Here is a 22,535-nt window from a genome sequence, read left to right as displayed (position 1 = left end):
GCCAGTGATGTGATGTGTCGTATGTGACATATATCATGCCAAATAATTCATGTTACATGGGTGACAAAGGTAATTTTTAATGCCAAACTGTGATGCTTTTCCTAAACCTAACCAGGTAGTTTTAGAGTGGGACTGCGACGAACAACGTTAAGGATGTGTTTAAAACTGCGACCATTAGAGCAGAAATAAATGTTATTTTAGGGCCAGTAAATGTAAGCCATTTTGAAAGTGAGTTGAAATTGACTTAATTAGGTATGAGAGAGCGTTTGTATGATCCCACTCCTAAACTACCGTCAGAATGCTTGGAAGATCGCTGAAGACCTGGAGTTTAATTTCAGAGAGTGTACTAAAAAATAAAAGCTTCTGAGAGACAAATTTGAATAAAACCCAACAAAAACCAAAACCTTAACAACAAAAAAATGGTGCAGTGGGGGATACAAGATAATGGTCTTTAATTTAATGTTGTCCTGGCTTCTCCCTTTCATCAAGCATATGGAAAAAGAGCACACTTATGGAGCTTAAATATGTAGCATGTGTAAATATGTGTGAAATTACATGCTAAGCACAATTAGCCACAATACTATATATGCATGGCGCACGCGCATGCGAGGTGCCCACACCAGCCCGCACAAAACTCATAGGTGCACAGCCGCAGAAGTATAAACTAGATTTAAGAATATTGGATTAAAAAAAACACGCACTCACCACTTGACAGGTTTTGTGCTAAACAGCAGGAGACCGAGTTGCTCGATGAGTCACTCTGACTACCCTGCAATGCAGAATTCATGTAAGGAACAATATTCTGCCTCCACACGTCAGTGTTAAACATTGGTTTTGCTGTTTTAGTGTCATTTTACATTATTGGAAAAGCATAAAAGTGCCTCGCTACGCCTTAACACATAAAACAGCTCCACTGGATTACTTCACATTTCTGTGTGCTCATGTTCATGGTTCATTTGGTTCCTACTTTCAATTAAGGATTTAGAACAGCTGTCTTTAAACATAAAGATTATATTGTGTGATTTGTGTCGACTTTCTCTCCCAGTTTCTTAGAGGAAAGCCCGGTTTAGTTTTGATACTCACTGGAGATTGAGTCTGAAAATAGTGTTGACAGATGACTATTATTCATAGCCAGTCAGAGAGGGTGTTTTGAACCATGTGAGAACAAAATGTTTATCACTGCACTGATTCAGTGTGTTTTCTGAATAGACAGGTAACAACATTATCTTATATTAGTTTATATATATAGTATATACGTATTAATGCCCACACTATGTCTGTTTTTCCCTCTCCCTCCCTCTCACTCCTCCTTCAGCCGTGGTGAGGAATCTGATGCAGAGGTGTTGCATTTCTGTTTGTGTAAGTGTCTGTCAGAAGTCCAGTTGGGAAAATCTGAACAGCCACGCTTGTTCTCAAACAGAAAGCTGTTCAACATGCAAGGCTTATAACAGGAAGCATTATTTATCTGATAACTCAAGCCTGCATGTGTACGGGATGTTAGGACGAGAGTACTGTGAGAAAAAGTGTTGATGAGGATGAGATCAATGAAGTCCTAGGCTTGGTGCAAAATGGCCCAAGGCAGTGTTTGTCTCTTTCTGTCTCTCTTTTGTAGGCCGCAGACGCCTTTTATATAGCTGCTGAAAATGCGTGTTGTTAACAAATTACTGTTTCCATTCATTCATTCCTATTCTACCTTTTATTTTGAGCCAAAAGTAAAGATACACCTCATTTTGTTTGCTTTTCAGCCAAAACACAGACCTCGGCCAAATTCTACTCGTCACTCAGCAATATGAAACTGCCTGTGAGAAATAAGGAATGACACTAAATATAACATGGAGCATTGGTTTAAACTGCTCTAAACAGATGGTTACAAAGGAAGGACTGTTTTCTGATGGGGAGACCACGCGTTCGTCTTATTAAATTGTCACATCTGTGTTGTAAAGCTGCAGCCAAACGTGCTCCTTGGAATCTAATCAAACGCTGAAGGAAATGGAGTTCAGAGGGAGAAAATGAAAGACGAAGGAATATCAGTGGATGTCCTCCACTTTCAGAGGAATACACGAATCCCACTGAATAAAAGAGAAAAAATACATGTTTACAAAAGGCAGATTCTAAGTTTAGGTTGTCCATTGCTGTAGCTACAGTGGCTCTGTGATAATTATTATTGAGGGCAAGTCAGTCAAATGGTAGCAATCCTAAAAAAAAATAGCACTTTTTAATTACACAATATAGGTGATAAAATTGTAAGTTCTGAAAATGCATTTGTGCACAATTAATTTATTTTGACATGACGGATGAATGCAGATGACAGCTGCCTATGTTTATGGTGTTTAACTAAGCTCATATTTTGCTAACAACTTCTCATCAAGGTGTTGTTTGATTAATTTGTCAGGTTTGTATCTGGTATACATTTTGACACATACAAATAGAGCATGACATGTTTGCATCCTTCTTTCTGTAGCATGTTTTAAGTAGTTAGCAGCACTGCATAAATTAATTCAGTCATAAGGATATGATCGGCCATGGTCATCATCATGGTCATTTGTTAATCTTTGCACAAGAGCCCATGTTAAAACTTTGCAGATCTCTCTGCAGGAACTTCCATTTACATAAAACTCATTTGAAACAGCAAATACTTTTTGGCATTTTAGCTGTCAGCATCTTGGTTTTTGGAGCCAGAGGTGACCATATTTGGGTGAGTGGTTGGCGCTGTGGATGAGAGATGGGTGGATCTGACTGAGAAGTTGAGGACAGCCGACGAGCTGTAGATCGGCAGAAGGCCTGTCTTTCAAAGCGGCCTGCCCTTGGTTATGCGTAACTTAAAGTCTTAAAAAAATGTAAACAGGACTTTTATGAAGTTACAACCCCCATACAGTTGTCATGAAGGGAAAAATTAGCTATAAAGACCAAAACCATTTTTTTTTTACCGGCCTGTAATCATGTTTATTTCTGCTGTAAAGTTAGGCATTTTAACATGGTGGTCTACGGGAATTGACTGGCTTCTGAAGTCAGCCTCAAGTAGCTGTTCAAAGAACTGCAGTTTTGGGCTCTTCTGTGTTGACTTTGTTTTTCTGACCCGAGTTTGCCGCTCGAGGGAAACTCCATGTTGGGCATATTATGTTTTCTTATTAACATAATTAGAAAATGTTGGTAATAAAAAAACATCTGGCAAGTCTGTACCTTGGAATTTAAAGCTTCTATATGACATTTTTGTCAAAATTTAGTTATTCATATATTCTTACTCTGTGACAATTATTCTCCTTATTAACATTGTGTGAGGAGTTTTTCAAAAGCGATATGCATTTTTTTCACTATTTATTTAGAAAACAAAAAGTTTCACATCATTTTTGCTATTTGGAATGCAAAGCTTTGAAGCTCAATATCTCAAAACCAGAGCGCAGATAGAACCCTGGAATCCTGAGGTCATTCTGAATGTATCGAAAAGTGTTCACTGAAAACATGTATTTCAGTTGTTTTCCGCCAAAAATAAGCAATCCTGCAAAACAGTATCCACTCATGGTGACCAAAGCATTCTTGTTTGTTTGTTTGTTTTGTTTTGTTTTCATTGAACAGTTTTACATCATTTAACCAAAATCACAGTCTTTCCCTTACCTTAACTGCACTGCTTTCATTGCCTAAATCTACGACAGGAGTCTGTTAGAGAACCCAATGTTTTGGTGTCCATGGCCTGCACTCTGTACGCCCCCAATCCTCCCTAACCACCTTTTTCTGAAGCTTATGTGGTACATGAATGTGATGGGATACAGGAGTGTTTTTAGTTAAGTGATAGAAATGTGTCTGAACATAAGCCGGGCAGTGATTACGTTGCTACAACAACGTTATTAAGAATGCAGTTTAGTACCATACAGATGTAACTCCTATGAGACGGGTCGAGACCACAATTGACACTTAATAGCTTTTACTGCTTGGAGAAACCCAAAATGAACTGCAATGAGCTTTGTTTCTCATTCTGTGGGAAGCAGGACTATAGGAGTGCATAGTTACAGTGCCTTATGTCTTTCAGAAAGTTTTTATTGAGGTTTTATACATCTTGTTTTATGTATTACATTCATCATTATGCAATGTGCAGATATCATTTTACTGATATTTGATCCAAAGAAAGTGTTGCATCATTTCTATTTGAAAAAGCCTTTTGTATGTTTGTCCATTCACACTTTTAGAGCTGATGAATGTGTCTTGATGTATCGGCCTTGGCCCTGGCTCAGTTTGAGAGCTGATGGATTGGATCAGGTATTTGAGTCAAAATCAAGGACACATGTTCCATTTTAATAGATCTCTTAAATCTATTCTAATGAGTCAGAAACCACACGCCAAAGCTGTTTAATTTGCCAGGAGAACTGAAGCATCACATTTGTTCATAATAGAGCTTCATTTACTAATCAGTCCCTGCGTGTACATCTTAGTGTGTGTGCGTGTGTGTCTGTGTCTGTGTCTGTGTGTGTTTGTGTCTGTGTGTGTGTGTGTGTGTGTGTGTGTGTGTGTGTGTGTGTGTGTGTGTTTGACCAGTCTTTGACTGTGGCAGTGATTGCCAATGATCTCTTATTTCTGTCCTCAGAGAAGCATTTAAAATGTTATTTATGTACATCGCCATTGCCTGGCAGTGACACTGATTACATTTTAATTCCACCTAATGATGCTTTTGAAAGTTTAACTTTTTGAAGGTAACTACTTAAGATGCAGTCATTAAAAACGTGTAAGTTCTACTTCTTAGCTGTGAATATATAATATACATAACATAGACATGATACAGTATAGCCCCTTTCCCACTAAATAAAAAAACCCACTAACACCCACTAATGTATGGCTTTTGAATTTAATTGAAGAGGTTTCAAGCCACAAATGACCCTGCAGTAGTATTATATATGCTGTATTTATCTGCTCTAGCTTCACTCAGCTCTGATTTGCAGTGATGGAAACACAACAAATTGTGGATGTGTTAATTTAAGCCCCTTTTCCATTGCAATACAATGACAAGCTGCCACAAAATGCCGTCTTTCTCCATCACAGCAGTGCTTAAACTTTCAAAATTTAGTCAGTAATAAGTTAAAGGAGAGACTGAATAAGTAACAGGTATAAAAAGGAAGTAGAATTTTTGAAGGCATCCTAATACATTCTCATCCCAACTCGTCAAATGCCAATATTTGGTCAGAGGCCCTTTAAACATCAAAATGCGATTCACTAGGTACCCTCGTGTCAGTTTTGAATGCTCAGTGATGGCATGTCAGTTTCATTAAATGCATTGTGTTTTTTCAAAACAAACTTCCATTTTCACTGGAAATATACAGTTTCTGCTCGTTTAATGCGTACAGTCGTTTTCCAAAATAAACTTATAACATAGGTGAAACATTTTTTAGGGTTATTTCTTTTACTTTAGGCAACAAAAGTGCTACTGTTTAACTGATTTTCTGCCCATTCGTGACTCGGAGTGTGACAAACCAGAAAACAAACAAACACACAAACAAACAAGAAGGAATTACTCATTAACTGCAGAACCTGAACATGCCTGTGGTCTCCTGGCAATGGGAAAGGGGTATATTGCCTATTTTAACAGTGTTTCCTATTTTTGCAGAGAATGGGTTAGTATATGAATTTAAATACTATTCAATGTGAGAAAGAGAGCAAATGTGGCTATAGAGCATCAAGTCGTGTCGCGTACTTTCCAATTAATTCCAGGTCCAGAAATAAAAGTGGAAAAAGAATGAAAGCAGGGACTGCAATGCACCATTTACTGTCCTTTTAGGTTCTTTTTTCAGTTAGGAGAGTGGTGGGCAGTTGGGCACTTTAACCTAAAACACTGTAATGGGTGACGACTCAGGGTTATACTGGCACTCCACATTCATCCACTCAGAACAGCACTACCAGAACCTAGGCTCAACCAAGAGCTGCCCTTTCAAAATGCTTTTACCCCTCAGTAGCTCTTCACAAAGGCAGTATGTTCTGGACTTGAGAAATGGCAGAAAATCAATATCGAGTAGAATCACAGCTTCTGCAAATACAAGTAATCACTCTGTACTACTTAGGTCAGGATAACTCGTCAACTTGTGCAGTGCTAAACTACCGTTAAACCTAGTAAGACTTAAGCTTTATTTTCTGTCACTTTTAATTCAAAACGATAACATGCTTTTTCTTATCCTGAGCTTTGTTCTTTCCAAAAGCTTGTATTTCTGCTTTTATTTTATAAAGATATACATGGTTGTCAACAGACAGAAAACAACCACTCGTCCTTCCAATAATGATAGCTAAAATCCAGCCGGATGTGACCATAATCCACCAGCAGTGCCAGGGCATATGGAAGATCCAGAGACATGCCTCACCATCTTGGTGGATCCATCTGTCAGTCTTTGGCGGTGCTATGCTGCTTTCTCTGGCACATTTGACAGCCCCACGCCTCGGCTAGATTAGAAAATTATACAAATGTAGGGGTGGAAAGGTGTAATTGAAGATGGCAAAAGGGCTGATTGGGAGACATTTAAATGATTATTCTCTAGTGTTCAACATGGAGGGCGTGAAGCACAGGCCACAGAGAGAAACACTTTGAAATGATTACTGCTCCTGACAGGTGGATGACAACTCTCGCTCTCTTTTTCTTTCCGTGAACCTATGCATACAGTGTCAATGTATGCGTGTGTGTGTGTGTGTGTGTGTGTGCTTGTACTCACTGTGTATGTGTTTGTGTGCTCATTGCAAACTTCTGTGTGTGTCTTTGCAGGATGCGTGAATGCGCGTGTGATATGACTGGCGGGCATGCGTATAAGCCCTGCGGAGTTCCTTACTCAGAGCCACAACAAAGCAGAGAGGATTTACATCAGACAGATTACAGCACTGCAACCATGACAGCATCTAATGGAAAAAACAAGACACCTTTTAATGAAGACGCTAATTTAAGAAATATCACACTGTGCTCTGAAATATAAATCATTAATGTAAATATAAATCAGACAGAGATGCAACAGTGGAAGGAAGACATGGCCTGACACAGGGATGTCCCACCTTATTTAGTTGTATTCAATACAAGAACGTTTTTTTCTCCTTTTAAATGATTACTTTTCTTTAAAACAAAAAAAAACAAGTTCATAATCATAATGAATTTAAAGTCCAATGTGAAGGATGTAAGGGGATATATTGGCAGAAATGGAATATAATATAGTAAGTTTTCTTTAGCATATAATCACATGAAAATAAAAATATTTATCTTTTTGTTTCCTTAGCTTTTTATATTTACAGAGGGAGCATGTCCTTTTTTAAGGAGATAGCCATGTTTCTATTGTAGCAAAACAAACCAAACACTGTCTCTTAGGAAGGGCCATTTGCATTTTTGCATCTGCCACCGTGGTAAGCAGCCTGTCCTTGACGAGAGCATAGGGAAGACACCAGTTTTTCAAACTTGAAACTGCTAAATTCAGTGGTTCAAATCACTGGATGCAAAGAGACCTTTGCGGATACTTCAGCTTCCGGTAAAAATCTCCTAAACGTCTGAATCGAAAAAGATTAACACAGACTAGCAGGTGCCAAGCTAAGGGCCTGTCTACAACATACCAAACAGCGCTGGAGAAATGCTGATTTGTAACTGGAAACTGCTTCTTTCAGTGTTTTTACCGGTTTTTATCAGTTGGCCCATTTATGTTGGAGAGGTAAAGACCTTTGTGGATAATTTGGTTTCCTGTAAAAACCTCCTGAACAATGAAAATTGAAGGAATTCTAACCAGGAGAAGTTTCAGTCAGTCGCAATCTGTAATCTTCACCCCTAGATGCCAATAAATCCCTCAAACCTCACACACTTGACTTTTAACTATGTCTCTAGAAGCATATACGCAAGGGTAAGAGTAATTTAGTAACCTTGAAAAAATAATAAATTACTTATAGATTGTTTCTATGCAATGCATATGTCCATATCTGTGCTTGCAGATCTTTAGGTTATATTTCTATAATTTTCTGAGAGAAATATATGCATACTTGCATTTTACACTTTTCAGCAGATAGTTCACCACAACATAAAGACCAAAGGTGGGGTTTTTTTTTTAACTCTTCTTACCCTGTTCTAGTGAATTTGGGTGTATAGTATATGAACAATGGCTTTTTCTAAATGTGTCCTGTATTTCTTAACCAAGTTGCGACTTTCACTCCATTGCATGCGTGGCAGTCATACAGAATATGCCGCAATGAAACGACTGACATATCACTTTTTCCCCTGACATAGTCAGAAGTTTTCTATCTATGTGGTCTGAGTCAGAGTTGTGTTCTGTCATGTTAAATGCAGTTGACAGAGGAGCCAGGCAACACCCTAAACCTCTGGCCTGAGACTTTGTTTTCCCTGGGCACCAAAGCACTGTACTCCCTCAGGCTTTAGTCTGCTGTGAGCTGCGGGCTGTGGCTGCTTCACTGTACTCTCTCATGTCATACATTTAACATAAGCGAGGGTAACACTCCTTTGTCATCATAATCTTAGAGGGTGTAGCCAAATATGATATACCTCAGCTGTCATACTTTTTTATCACTGCACACACCGTACTGACAATAGCTTCTTGAAATTTTCAAAGGATATTACAAGGTGTGTGCAAGACAAGAATAGAAATGTCATCATATCTCTTTGTTGCTTATTAACATTCAAATGTTCCAGTGGGTCATTGAAAATTACATCTGGAAATCACCACTGAAACTTTGGATTTTTCACTCTATTCACTTCTACACATCTTCCTGTGTGTATATCTGTAGGTGGGTTGTAGTGTTGGGATGTGGCGCAATGTGGTTGAGCATTTTCCCTTTTGGCCGTTGAATGACTGTCTCCATCGTGTTTTGTAGTCTGGAAGGAACATCAGGGACCGTGATGGAAATAGCTCCTGAACTTTATCGTGTTATCCCTGACAATGTCACACATGCCTGTATTTTTTTTTTTTTTTTTGTTTACCGCTGTATTTGAATTCTTGTAAACTTAACTAAACATTTATTTACAAAATCAACATTTCAGAAACTCTTTTCAGAGATGCAGATGAACTTTTTCCCATGTTTGAACAAGCTTTTAGATTTATCATGAAATAAATAATAAGAGAAAACTATAACAACCTTAGCTGATAAGTGGATGTGGTGTTGGCGGTTTGCTCACATATTTAAAAAACCAAATAAAAACTAAAGTGTGGATTCTTGCAGGGTCTTTAAGAACGAGAAATGAAGAGCGCAAATGATTTTCCCTCCCCATAGAGGATGTCAGTGGCCTATGACGTATGATATGAGACATCAGACATCACCAATGGTTCAATTTCCCCTCACTCTAAACACATAAAAATGTACACATAACAGACATGGGATGTTATGTTCATAGAGGCAGTGAAAAGACCCATAATCTCTAATTACATGTGACTCCTCAATCTTGTTTAAAATGCAAAACCATGGATTCATTTTCGAGAATGGGATTTTCCATACATTTTAGGGTTCTTCATGTGGTTTACCATGTGGAGCAGCAGCAATCATGAGACACCAAAGTACTGCGCAGTACATGATAATGTATGTAATATAGCATTAATGCACAGCCCATTAGGGTAAATACACTGCTAAATGCTTTCTCAGTGCTGTTATCTTGTTTCATTTCAGTGACCTACAGCAGGTGTTTACATTTAAAAAATGAATGATTTATTATACAAAGATGCGCTACATAGCTTAATGCACTTACATGACAAATATATATATCTGGTAATGGTGCTGTACGCAATGCTCTGATTCAACAAGCTAAGGATCAACTCTTTATGCGTTGATGCTAAATATAGCCTTACTTTGAAAAATACACTAATAGGCAATTTCTTGCTTGGCGTGCATTCAAAGGAAGTCGGGATCATATACTGAGTTAATATGACATTATTGAATATGGTACAGTATGTAGTTAAGTTAGGTTCAAATGGCATCACAAGTTCATCACTGTCTCAGTTCCTATTGGCTTTCAAGTCAAAACATCTGCCACGGAGGTTTACTCGGGGGGGGAGCCCTCATATGAGAAGAAAATGAGAGTTAAAGCATTTGAGATTTAATTGAATGATGTGGTCGCACTTTATCCAGCGTCAGTGATTAAAACTTGAAGCGTGAATATTAATCAAGTGTTCATTTTTTAAAATTGTGAGTTTGTTCCAAAGCTTATGAGATGTGGCTAATCAAGAAGTCATCCTATTTTTGCCCTTTCTTTCTCTTTTGCTAATGTCTTTGACGTTTCCCCTAAATTGCAGATATGGGGCTAAAGTTTCAATTGGACCGCCCGCCACTTTAAAGATGGTGCCTTAGGCTACAGTTTGAATCACAGTATGAGAAGAGAGGACAGGATCGCCTCTGCTGCCACTCAGAATCCTCTTATGAGTTCAGAAAGTACCATATTATATATGTTTTATCATTTTTATCATACTTCTATACAGTAAAGTTGTAGTATACAGGAATTTTGTTGTGCATAATGAAATTAATTGTTCCAGTAATCTTCTAGGGATAATATTCCACATAATGTGACATAATGACTAATTTATTTTCTGTAAGTGAGCTGTTGATATAACTAACTCTAATATTCAGCGATTTAGGGCTGCACAATATAATGTTTCAGTATCGACACTGAGATGCACAATAGTCACACTGAAGGACATGCGATGTCAAGTAAGGCATATTACCTCAAACAACTTATTCACTGCTTGATACACATGGAAAATTCGCATGGTTCTCATTTTCCATGACTAATATCGGGTAGGTCTTGTGCCTTAAGACAGGTTACGTTTATATGTGACATAGTGTGGCTGCTTTAAGAAAAATATGTGTAGAAAAATATCGTAACATCGCTGGCAAGTGCTGCAAACAAAGTGAAGCACGGGCTTTTCCAAAATGGATATTTTACTATGTGTCCTTAAAAAAGAGGGTTTTTTTTTTAAATTTTGCCCCATGAAAATTGGAATACTGAGTATATTGTCTGTATTTATTTTACATTCAATTTAAAATTTGGCACAATTTTCTGTTATATTCTGTATGACTGATAGTAGTCACAGGACTCATGTATTTCCTGTACAACTGTCCTTTAGGGAAAAATGTCAGAGTGGACTTACAGAAGGAACAGTGTGGGATGAAGAGTTAGCCATGGCACCAGTCATAATCCACCCTTCAAAAGAGCCAGATGGAGAGGGTAAGGTTTCAGTCAAAATATTGTTTTTGGATTGAGGTGTGTACTTGCTCTCTCACTCTCGCGCTCTCTCAATCTCTCTATGTCCTTGTCTCTCTCAATCTTTTTCTCTTGTACTCTCCAGCTCTCTTTCAAACCCTCCTCCTGCTGTGTTTTATCAGATCCTGTCACAGGGGGCCTCTTATAAAACCAACAGAGCTCATCAGGACAGAGCTCTAGAGGACCGGTTCGGTCAACCCTCGTTAATCTACTACGGCCCTGGTTGGGTTAAGGCCTCGCCTGGTATTTACTGAGCATATCAGATTTTGAGTGTCAATTTTAAGTCAGCGCTTGAGATTCTTTTCATTGAGATTCACAATGAAAACTATGGTTAAAGGGTCCCGAGCAGTGGTCCTAAATCAGCAGTCTTACCCTGAGACACTTGATAAACATACAGCCCCTGGGTTTGTGTCTGGACTGGTGGGGCTGTGGGGCAGAAAGGTATGTGCTTAGTGGTGATTGTGCACCGTGGCCTCCCCTCATTCTCCGAGGCCGAACACACACAGAGCAACCTTGTGTGGAGCGGAGGGCTGGGCAGACACGCTGAAGTCAGCTCACGCCATGCAGTGCACTGTAGGCAAAAGAAGAAATTATCCTTCTACATTACATATACACACAAATTTTTACCAAAAAAGCATAACTTCTACAAATATTACATATTATTGTCATTTTAAACATAAATAGATAAATAACTTAGAAGACTGACATACACATGCATGATTCTCATAACCCTCAGCTCCGAGCCAGACTGTAAGGGCTGCCCTGGACTACTGTAGAGTTGTTATAGAGGCGCTCATAAATCCACCCAGAGTTACATAAACCTGTCAGTGGGTTCATTACAATAATTACTTTAATTTTCTGTTGATGATTTAATGATAAAGCAACAGAAAAAACGAGAGAAAATAAAACAGAGTGAAAGGAGTTTTCAGAGGAGACGCCATGCCACGTTTCCTGTTGAGCTCTTGTCACCTCTCAGCTGACAGAACACTTTGTGTTTCTCCGCTGGCATAGCCTACAGTGTTGTGAGCCACAGCACGGACGCACGGCCCCACCCCCTCAGGGACACACACTAATATGCGCAAGAACACACATATGTACACTAATGATTTCATATGCACATGCATGACCACACACATAAAGGTAACACAAAATCCTTACATCCAAACTAAACAGAGTGTGTGTGGACTGGCTGGTCCTCGTTTGATTAGGACAGGATGTACTCTTAAAGTTTACGGACTGTACTGCAGCCTCTTTGGTTCTTGTGGTCGACAGTGTGCCACAGGCTGCCATGCTGCTCGCTGTTTTTCCCCTTCTTGACCCTGCCGCACTCATAAAAAGACAGCCACGCTTTAGTCCTCTGTCCCTTTACATAGTCTGTCCACAAGCCCCATTAAAAGAGAGACAGAGCTAAAAATGCCCCTCACCAGGCCCCTACTGGCAAGGCAGTGTATTCAGAGGAAGTCCTTAGTCAAAATACACAAGCCAATAAAAACGAACGCAGCACAATGTGGATCTGTGTGTTTACATACAAATGACTGCATTTTATTCAGGCTTCTTTGTATCAAAAGTAAAAAGTTGGTCTTGTGGGTACAGCATAGATCAGTAATAACGCCCATTCCCACTTCTTACTTTTTCCCCACACCCTAATTTTTTAATACCATTTTCTTTTCAAGAGAAAGTGATTGAAATCTTCCTTCATAAAATGGGACAACCCTTAAAGACCTGGATGATACTACTACTGTCCTCACAATTTATGGGATTATGGCAATTATAGCATTATCAAAGTAACATTTGTCATTTATCTGATGGAGATTGAACAATCACAATTCGTTCACAATTTAAGTTTTACACTGTCAATCAATCAAGAAGTCATCAAATTAAAAAGAAAAGAACACTGCTTTATTATCAGGCCCATAACCATGGATGTATAGCTACTTAGACGCAGGCATTTGTTTTTTTGTTAGTATATAGTAATATAGTAAAAAGAATTTGCCGTCCACATCTACCTCTTTTAAAAAAAAAATACAGCATTACTTATATAATAAGTAATGATAATATAACACAATATAATATAATATATAATATAACTCAATATAACTTCCTCCACCTCCAGCCTTGTTTGCTGTTTACCGAAACTTTGGACTCTAAATGAGCCCCAACAACAGTTGGCACACCCTAGGCCTAAATGTGAAAAACAGAGGGGTAAGGGCTAAGTGGAAGGGGCAAGGGGTATATTGGGATTGGGCGTAAAGCTTTGATCATGTCACGAGGGACATCTAGGGATGTCATAATTAAATGAACTCCCACTAACATCCATCAAAAGCTCCCCACCCCCACCCAAAAAGACCCCTGAATTCCTGTCCATGAAGTCATCACAAGTACCAGACTGGCCAGACACTGATTCCTCAATGTATAGGAGTGCAGGTAGCCATGGCGTCAGAAAATTCCAAAAATAAACAGATTAGTTGATTACCTGTGCCCAGAAACATGTAAACAATACAACTGGATCAATACAAAATATATTTCACTGTCAGAAGAGTGTGAACACCTATCATCAAGGGAACACCACTGTTTTATCTCCTCTCGCGTTGGATTTCCTCTTTCGGATGTATTCTGGGAAAATACCAATCTATATTCTACTCATCTTTCCTTCAAATCATCAATCTCCACATTCGTAAATTGGTTGATTTAAGAGGGATATATAAAACACTAATTTGGGTGTATGATTCAGTGTCATTATCTACATTACATTTTGGCTTCAGGTATAAGACCCTGACTGGAAAATACTTGATAAAAATACAATTACCCCTGTGCCACCCCCACGTAACGAATGTGAAAGCAGTCACAGAGGATATTACGATTTAAGCTTGTTGATACTTACATTCTCCTGAACGTATCATTTAGAAGGAGAAATGGTTTACAGTCAGGATGCCAGCAGCTTAGGAAAACTTTTCTCTTGGATGGAGATGTATGATTTTTATCAGGTATTAATGAAAAACTGACATTTCCTGAGGATTGTGGTTCTTTGAAAAAACAAGACTGTAGGCGGATTTTAGTCATACCTAGTTAAATGAGCTTATAATTACCAAATTATAGGAGTATACCATTGCACCTGGTATTTTGACATTTGACAAGATGCTATCAATGCTGCTTAATCTCTTCCTTTTGGGTAATTTATTTATGATTCACATAGATTAAGCTGATGCTTGTTATAAAAGGGATAACGGTATTTGTACAGCGAGTTCATTTCATATGGCTTTCCTCTTAGGTCATCAAATTAAAGAAATAACAGCCTTTTTAAGGAGCTCTTAATCTGCGATTGTCCATTATACAAATCTTGGAGATCTGGCCCATTTAATATGGATTATTCAGTCAGATGTTTACAGAAAGGTTAAGAAAATACATTGAAAGATGTGTAATGTATGGATACAAGTTCCACCTATAGCAGCTGAAATCCAAAAGAAGAATTTTGTCTGCAATTTTGAGTTGTGGATGTGTGAAGGGGGTAAATAAAAAAGGTGTGTGTGGGGGGGTTGGGGGCTTTTTGCACCACTGTAAAGATGGCAGCATGCGTGGGGGGGCAATAATCCAGGGCTATATGCCAGTGCTGACAAAGGCCTGAGTGTGTGTGTGTGTGTGTGTGTGTGTGTGTGTGTGTGGGAGGGGTGTCACTGATCCCTCACAAGGCTAAATTTACCCATGAGTGATGGGGGCAGGTGGATTCAGCTGGTACAGTGGGGTAGGGGGTTGTGGGGGGGGTGGTTGGAAAGCACCAGACCCGGTTTCAGTTCAGACAGAGATCGGGGGCAAACACACAACCCAAATCGGGGGTTTCTATTCAAAGCCAGCTGGTCTGGCTTTATCACATGCAGGACATTTATTTTAAGCAATTTGTTTGTGTTTTTTGTTTTCTTTTGGTCAACTATCTCTTTTGTTTGCCTTTCTTTTTTGAAGGTTTTTTTTATTTGATTGAGCTGGGCCTTTGCTGGTGCTGCAGGGTGTAACTTCCTGGGGAAGCAGAGACACGGCACGGGTGAGTTTTCACAGTACACCTATTCCTTTCCCTTTCCCTCCCCCCCTCTCCTCTGGATCTCATTCTGTCGGTGGAAAACCTGTCTGTTAGGATTTCAAACCATACTCCACACAGTGGGTCATGACATGTTTAACAGATTAAACCATAATTTTAATATTTGAGCTGCTCAATTTGAACAGTTCTGAAATTTATTTTGAAGTGCTGTTGCCTAATTGTTTTATTATAACCCTGCTGGATTTCGTGAATGATGTCTTTGTCATGTAGCTCAATACAGAAAAGACTAAACCCGTATGAACAAGGCCAAAAGATAGACATAATTGGTGTTTACTTTGAGTTTTTCCTGCTCGCGACAAAGCAGAAAGACACCAGAGAAGCTCTAACACTGTTGAAGGAGGAGTCAGGTCCCAGCTGTTGCCAATCACCTCTGCGGAGCACTTGGGGAATAGCTCATTGAGTCTCCTGGAACGGTGTGTGTTTAACTTCTAAAAGTCTACGTTTTTATTTCTCCAAGGCAAGACAAATGGTTTCAGTCGCTAAAGTGGAACTTTATATTGTGTTGTTTCTCTGCTTCTAATTCTTCACAGTCAGTTTAGGTTACTGGTACTTTTAAGGGTAATTGCTTAGAACATCTCATTGCACAATCTGGAATTATCAGCGAGAGAAAAGAGCACGGCCTTAACATGCTGTTTGCTTTAGAAATGACTCATTCCCTCAAGGTAACCTCAACCTAAGTGGCAAACACGCACTTCAGTAGCAATATGTGTCACATAGTTCGCTGTTTAAGTGAGACATATTGGACAAACTTTTGAAACAAAGGAGAAAACTTTTGTCATATTAAGTGAATAGAGAGGGTTTTATTCTTAACCAAATGGGTTATGGAGGCATTAGGAAAGCACTCTACTGTATAGGGCACTTGTCCCAAAACAACCGAATGGAATTTCATACTAAAGCAAAGGCTTTGTTTGATTTTAATGAGTGGTGAATGACTCTGTTGGACATTTTCCTTCAACATTTGATTTAACTGTAGCTTTTGGATAAAACAAGAAAAGTAATATTATTCCTGAGTTTGATATCCTTGTATTTGGAGTTAATTTTATTTCTGATTTTTGCTTTTATACACCCCATATCTTTATTGTACAATCTGCTACCACAACTGCAATTAGTTCTACTGTAATAATGAAAATGAAAACAGTGTAATCCACCCTTTCTGAACAAACACAACTGTAACCAGCTAGAATAGAGGAAATTAACAGGTTCAAACAGAGTTGGATGTAGGTAGAGAAGTATATAAGAACTCATGTCCCTTATTTCATACCTGGGGAGAGATACTGTCCTCTTGTTATTACCCCAAAGAGGCAGGACCTGAGAAACTTTGACCCAGTTTACAGGAACCGCTCAGTCCTCACTTATTAGCTTTTCTGCCCCTGAATTCCATGGCTTTGATGGTCAGTGGAGTTGAGGAAACGTACTGTTTTCGTTCTCTGTGGGGTGGCGAGCGCTCTTACGCAGTTGCCTCTCTGACTTTGAAACTCTCCTCATCCTGTCACTTCACCTTCACACTCTGCTATCAGTTTCATTGTTGCTGCTCCAGCATGAGTAAGTAAGGAAAGGTGCGTGTTGATCCTCACTGGTAATGTCTAAAATGTGAATGTAAACGAAACAGTTAAGGGAATAGCCGTACATTCAATGTCTTCATGTAAAATGTGAAACCTGGAGAAATGTATCAAAGACAAAGAGATTTTTGGTTTCAGCTTGTTCACTTTTTCGTAGAATATAATTCAATGCAGATATGCTTTTTGAGGTTTCTGCTGGTGTTTTTGTCTAAATGAATACGGAGGTTAAGATACAGCACAGGGGTAATTTGCTGTTTGTTTATTCTGCAACAGCCACTGACAGAAAGCACAGCAGTAGCTGGAGTAGTAGTTAGTTTCCATGGTTATTTGGTGGGCACCACTGATCCAGATGCTCTTGAGTTACCTAAGTATGTTACTGTAGAAAGCGCATTTCATTTTTAAAACAAATTATCACTGAACCAAGACCTATTGCACATATGGAAGCAGTTTCATTTGCGAAGGCATGAAAGTTAGTTTCACTGTAATGGCTTACAGTAATGGCAGTATTTTTGCTCTTATTTTTCCTTTTCATCCTCTTCTATTGTCTTTATTATTTAACTCTGGAAGATTTCCAACACCAGTCCAGCCTCCTGTATGAAAACTCTCTCTTTCCATCTACCCCCCTGAGCACTGTCGAGGCCAGAAAACAGTATGACGCTCTGCCGCCACTATACAACGCCTGTGCGCCGGGGCCGCCTAAATCTACAAAACACGAGTGCTGGCGCGAGGCAGCTCCTTTGATCTGCAGCTAATCTCAGTTGCCTGCCTCCCCTCTGATCATGTCTGAATAAGAATGAGTCGGGGTGATCCTGGAGGCACAAAGAGCTTTAGACGCTGCCGCTTGTCTGCTGAGCTCCACTGTGTAACGTGGGCCCGTGCCGATGGTCGCTAGGCCTCGCTATCACACATCAGAGCTGGGAAACCCTCATTTAGACACACATTAGATTCCGCTCCACTTGCTTTCCTCACAGTGAGATGCTATCAGCTGCTTGTTGAGAGTGTGGGAGAAGTTGCATAGCCATGCTGAGTGATCTTTAATTGTCAAGGGAATTGGTTGAGGTCAACAGCTGCAGGAGGGACTTCTGCTGTGTAATGGTTACTATGGGAATTGGAAACAGTGATGACTGTAGACGTTTGTGCTACAGCTGAATGTATTACAGCTTATGAGTTGGGCCCCTGTCAGCGTAACACATTATCAGTCAGATAGTGATTAAAAGATCACCCACACTGATCTTAATTGTAAATCCTGGTCTGAAAACATAGAGACCGCCCTACTGGCCTCAACTTACAGAATGTTTATTTTTGTTTAATTTTGTAACAGTTTCAGTCTGATGTAGTTTAAAATCCTGTCTTTCCAATATCTTCGCAGAGAATGGAGCTTCCTGTAGTAACAGCTAAAAATCTTACGATATGATTAATTTGGTTGATGGTTCTTTTCAACAGCTCCAAAATGAAATAATTGAGTTTGGTTTATTTGCTCATACATGTGTGTAAAAATTACTTTAATATTTTAAAAAGTTAGTACATTGTGCAGGAGAGATGAGAAGCCCAAAACTGCAAATGAAAATTCCTCCTCATAAATGACAACAATCATTAATAAAAAGGAAAAGTTAATACTAAAGATTGCATAATTGATCATACTTTTAAGGTTTAGCAGTGATACTGAATTGATAGCATTGTGGAATAACAGAAAGGTTTACATAGACAAGTTAAGATGTGTTACAAAGGAATCAGGGAAGTTTTAAAAGTTCTTTTTAGATTTTTTGAATAATAAAATTTGAGATGATGATTGTAGTGATGAACGTAGGTTGTTTCAAAGAGATGGTCCTATGTATTTCAATGAATATTGATTAAGGGAAGTCTGATAATGTGAAGAGAACGTACCAAAACATCTACTTTATTTATTTATTTTTTTAAAGCAGTTGAAAATGACTGATAAGTAAATTGACAGATGATAAACTATATCCTGCAAACTAAATGACTGATTACAATGCAAATACCTTTTTTTTAAAAAATAAAAAAAAACAAAACAACATATTAGCATTTTCTGGTCTGGTATGAGTTTGTTAGTGCTCTCCTAAATGCATGTCAGAAAAAAAAAATTCATTTGACTGCTTTTTAAACGGCAACCACTTTGAAAGATTTGGTTTATTCACAAAACATACGTGGTTCAGGTTAGGGAAAGATGGTGGTTTCAATTTAAAAACTGCTGCTTAAATTTCGGGAACTGTCGTTGTCATGGTTAAAGGAAACCAATGATGACAGTTATAGGAAATGGGAAACAAACAGAAGTCTCCAATGTCAAAGTCACCTGCTACATAGGTCCTTGTTAGGTAGATGAAACAGAGGGTCGTTTTCAGGGGTTTAAACAAACAACCAATCCTGTCATTTTTCTGCTGATGTAGCTGTGATCCAAACTTTATCTGATACTTTGGTGACCTTATTTTTGCACTGTGACATATCAGTTCATATCATTTAAACTCTCACATGTTGATCATGGAGTTTTGGATCTATCCCATATCTGCATATTAAACACTTATAATGTTTCAGCTTTTGCAACACTTCAGGAAACACCGGTGGGCACCTGCCCCTTGGACAGAGACAAAAAAAATCTAACATTGGCATATCCTCTTTATGGGCACAATTAGAGAAAGGGCAGCGAGAACAATGAAATAACTGTGCCTGCGTTGAAGCAGTTCATAGAGAATTACTTTCCAACCGTTGAAAAGGAGGAAAAATCATTAGCAGAAAGTGAGTTTCTTTTTTTCCACTCACATGAAGCAATCTAGTGCAGACAAAGAGAACTTTGAGCCCCTGATATACAGACAGAAAGTCCGCCAATTACACTTGCTGAAACACAGAGAAGACACAGGGAGAGGAGGAAGGGAGAGGGGAGTACCAGTTTCAGGGATTAGAATAAAAAAAAGTAACTAAATTGAAATAAAAATAATTACAATATTTGTTTGAAGGGTAACAGTCACTGATATTTAATTTCTGTTACAATAAAACAACCGATTGTTTACATGATTCCTTCCAATGAAAATGCTACTATGCTATTCACCAAATCTAAAAAAATAAATAAATAATAATAAAAAAAAACTTTTTATAGGGGATAACCCATGTGGTAAACCAATTAGGTCTCTGCTAAGAAAGATGCAGAGCTCCCCTGCAGGCAGCACATTTAATTACACAGCACTGCCTGAATGCACCTCGACAAGCAAAATATGCTTTTTGCATGTAGCAGGTGGCACACTGATGGCACCTGTCACGTTTACATTTTATGACATAAATGATATTAAAACATTCTGATTGTAAAATCAGTAAGTAGTTTTGACATCTTTATTAAGTTAATTAATCTGCATGTATCAGGCCTCAATGATCAAATAATATATGTAGTCAACAGCTGTTCTCTCTTGTAAATACCAAAATGTTATTTGAGTGTTGTCTCATAGAAATAATTTATCATCATTTATTAAATTCAAGAGGCGGCATTGTGTGGTTGTTAAAGTGAAGATTCATATATCCAGCGCATAGATGGCTGTTACTTTTTTCAACAGGCACCACTGTAAGTGTGAGCGCGTGTATCTAGATGTGCACATATACGTGGTAGTATATAACATAGTGAAGAAGCAACAGGTCTGATCAGCAGCTCGGCCAGCGGCACTGTGTCTCAGCCAGTCGGCACAGTCACAGGACCATGGGGCTTTTCCTATGATGTAACTGGAGCATCAGGCAGAACAAAGGGAGAGCTTGTTGTTCAGCTTGTGCCTCATCCATAATGCATAAAAGGTGTACAGACAGAATACTGTTGGTTAAACACGACACATGCAAATCACCAGCGCTGTGTCTCGTTTTGACACTGCTCGGTAAGGGGTCGTTATGTGGCCGCTACAGTTTCAGAGGCCGTCTGAGTTTGTTATTGTGCATTTGAGTCTGTTCTGTTTGATTTGATCCTACAGGGTGCTGTTCTGAAAGTGAACTGTAAGAACAAGGAAATATATGAAATGGTACAGTGAATTTACTGCTGGCCAGACACGGTTAATGGCCAAACCACACAGCAAAAGCGTGTTATTGAAAATAAGGCTCTGTATGGTTTCACTGAGAAATGAGTCATGCCATTATAGAACACATGAGCTAATGATAAGCAGACAGAACTTTTTTCTTTGCTTTTTTTCTTACTTAGAAAAGTAGAAGAATTACCGCTCACCAAAGCATAATGGATACAATTACTTAGGTGGCTTAATGAGATAAGTGGCATCATTTAATGTCCAAGTCAGAAATCTGTTAATTGTAGAGTGATGTCTTTACTTTGTTAAAGTGATGCTGAGAAATAAGTGAAACTACTGTATTTAATAAACTGTCATACAAGACTGAGTAATTGAAAGCAATTTTCAAGGTAACTCATTTACCTACAGCATATACATATTGCACATTTTTGCTATATAATTATTACAAAACACTAATATGTAGGGTTTTAAGTCAAAATCAGTATGAACGCACTGCTTAACTGCAATCTTTCAGTGGTGGAATTATTAAGGTAATATCGCCTGCAATACAAATAGAGGAAGGGCAACGTCACCTTTATATTACAAAAGCTCATTTGAGTGTACAAATAAATACCTCCCCCATATCCTGAAATTCTTTGTTTTATATATTTTGTAATAATAGGACATACGATTTCAGTTAATTAAAAGTGATTTTCCCACCTTTGCTCCCCTAATTATACTGTACAGTGGTACAACTCCTGTGACTATAATTACTGATGATATTGCCCTCTGAGTTTCATTATAAGCCTTATTAATAAGGAGCTCTGAATCATGTGCAATATAACGCTTTGAATAACTTATACAAAGACCAAACGGTGGATCGGAAGGGAAATGCCTCACATCTCTCCTACAGAGTGTGAGATTACTTTTAAAGTAGGTATGTTTTCCCTGAGAACAGAGCCCAGATGTTCAGGCTGGTTGCATCCTTTTCAGTATAGATGTCATCTGTTAACATGAACAAAGAATAAATAAGAGACAGAGAGGTTTAAATGTTGTCTTTTTTAAAAGCTATAAATTATCAAAAATGTGTCATATGTTATACCCCCAAACACACATGACACACTTGTAGATTACACATTAAACATGATTTATCAGCCTGATGCTGGCCTTTAAAAATATGGATATAGACCAGTAAGTTTCATATAGTGCTTATATGACATTTTATAAATGCATTAATTGTTATGTGAGCTGGACAATATGGCTAAAATGAAATATCATAATATTTTTTACCAAATACCTTGGTATCCATATTGTGATTATATTGTAGGATTGACTGTTGCTGCTTTGACAAAATATTTACACAATGAGATTTTTGATTTATACTCATCAGTAATGTGGATAGAATGACTTTGTTGGTTAAGGCAAAAAAAAGAATCTAGAATAGTCTAGTAAGTATAGAAAATTTTATCAATTTACTGTAATGCAGCCTTAAAAAAACAAGAAAAGACAACACCTATGTTATTGCAATACCCAAAATTTAAGACGATATCTAGTCTTATATCCTGATAATAATAAAATATCTATATATCACCCAGCCCTAATAATAATATGTTACATTTGTAACTTTTTGTAAATATTTCTTCATTCTACTTCTTGGTTAATTCCCCAGGGTTATGTCATTTTCCCCAGTATTTTCTATAACTAAATAT

The 22,535-nt window shown here is 38.3% G+C and overlaps 1 protein-coding gene across 1 annotated transcript in view; it reads left to right on the top strand.

The window, feature by feature from the left end:
* Positions 1–14,984: 14,984 nt before the first annotated feature.
* mef2cb (myocyte enhancer factor 2cb) overlaps positions 14,985–22,535 on the top strand; it is a 75,466-nt gene continuing 67,915 nt past the window's right edge. Inside the window, exon 1 of the mRNA XM_088076868.1 lies at positions 14,985–15,227. The gene's annotated coding sequence lies outside the window, so the exon portion shown is untranslated. The remainder of the gene's footprint in view (positions 15,228–22,535) is intronic.

This window comes from Plectropomus leopardus, chromosome 4, assembly GCF_026936395.1.
Source record: "Plectropomus leopardus strain MGB_pleo_1.0 chromosome 4, ASM2693639v1, whole genome shotgun sequence".
NCBI classification, from domain to species: Eukaryota; Metazoa; Chordata; class Actinopteri; order Perciformes; family Serranidae; genus Plectropomus; species Plectropomus leopardus.
Note: the sequence above shows the minus strand (reverse complement) of the source record. Positions and strands in the feature narration are given on the sequence as shown.